This window comes from Triticum aestivum, chromosome 2A, assembly GCF_018294505.1.
Source record: "Triticum aestivum cultivar Chinese Spring chromosome 2A, IWGSC CS RefSeq v2.1, whole genome shotgun sequence".
NCBI lineage: Eukaryota > Viridiplantae > Streptophyta > Magnoliopsida > Poales > Poaceae > Triticum > Triticum aestivum.
Window position 1 is genome coordinate 653,292,248 of NC_057797.1, and position 1,843 is coordinate 653,294,090.

A 1,843-nucleotide genomic window follows, 5' to 3' on the forward strand; every position below is an offset into this window, starting at 1 on the left:
GGGGATGAGAGAAGTCAAGAGAGTTCAAAGTATCCAAAAAGGGAAGAGAGGCCCGATTAGAGGGGAGTACAAGTTCACAGTATTCATGTAGACTAAACTATGGAAGTACAAGTTGCCATCAAATTCACAGTATCAAATTGCCGATCAAATGGAAAATTGCGTAGACATACAGTTCACAATACCACGGCTCGATCAAATTCATCATCTAAAGAAAAGGCATGGACTAAACTGTGGAAGTACAAGTTGCCATCTAAGGTTAAAGTCTTCACGTAGAGGCTAGCTTTGCCAAAGTTTGTCGACTGTGTCATTGCCAACCATCAAAACATGTCGGTAACAAGTGAGTGCACCATTTGCGGATGGTTGCAGGATTCGTGGCAGCACTCTGGCAGCACTCCCTGCTTAAGTGCAGAATGGCACGATGTGTTTGGCTATTAGTTGATGAAGAACTATATGAGAATTTGTGACCGTAAGGAGTCAAATGCCAAGTATTGGATGTTAGAGATAGAGGACTGATTCATGGAGAAAGATTATATTAAAGCTATCGTTACACTATGCGCGATTTAAAAGCAAGATGGGATGTCATCCATGAGGAAAAATACCAAGCTCGTTCGAGGCTAATAGTTTTATCACAAAATATCTCATGGATTTGGAATCCAATGAGGACAAGGTGAGCCAGGGCACAGGAAGGACAGGAGTTGCACATATGCTCGTTGGACCCCACCACCGAACAGTGTAGTGAAGGTGAACGTCAACCCTGCGCTAGCACATACTGCTCGTGGGTGTGCTGCATTGGCCATTGCTAGATCAATGGATGGGACTATCCTAGGTGCATTTGTTCTCGTTATTGAAGGCACGCTAGAACCAGCCTGTGTGGAAGCAACACCATGCAGAGAAGCCCTTTGTTTACGGCAAGATCTTTAGGTGAAAACTGTGATTGCGGTGACAGAATGCGTCGGAGTGGTACGGATTCGGGAAGGAAATCGTGCACTAAACACATCAATCATCAGGGAGATCAGAAGCTTCAGGACCACTGTATGAGATATTCCCTTCTACAATGAACGTCGGGAATTGAATATGGAAGCACATAGTATAGCTAGAAACTCACTCGTACTTGCACCAACAAGTTATGTCTGGTTGCTTGAGCCCGGAGGCTATGTAAATGTAACGTCCCGAGACCGATGTGCCAGATGTCTTCCAGTTATTCGATATTGTTGTCTTGTCATTGCTTGCGTGTCATGCTTTGCATATCATGTCATCATGTACATTTCATTTGCATACATATTCATCTCATGCATCCGAGCATTTTCCCCGTTGTCCGTTTTGCAATCCGGCGCTCCTATGTCACCCGGTGTCCCTTTCTACCTTTTTTTGTATGCGGGTGTTAAACATTTTCGGTTTGGACCGAGACTTGTCATGCGGCCTTGGTTCACTACCGATAGACCGCCTGTCAAGTTTCGTGCCATTTGTACTTCGTTTGATACTCCAACGGTTAACCGAGAAACCGAAAAGGTCACGTGTGTGTTGCAGTCCAACACCCCTTCAAAGTGGCCCAAAACCCACCTAAACCCCCTCCATCATCTCGGTCGTTCAATCACGATCGCGTGACCAAAAACCGCACCTCATTTGGACTCTCCTAGCTCCCTCTACCTATATAAACACCCCCTCCGAAATTCACGGTGCAAACCCTAACCTCCTCCTCGCGCCGCCGGACACGTCCGCGCCGACCCGGACATGTCCGCCTCCGCCCCCTCGTCCATTCGGATCGCGCCACTTGTCCTCCGCCCCCGTCCCCGCGCCGCCGGCCCGCGGAGCCCATCGCGGACCCGCCCGGGCCCGGGTCTGC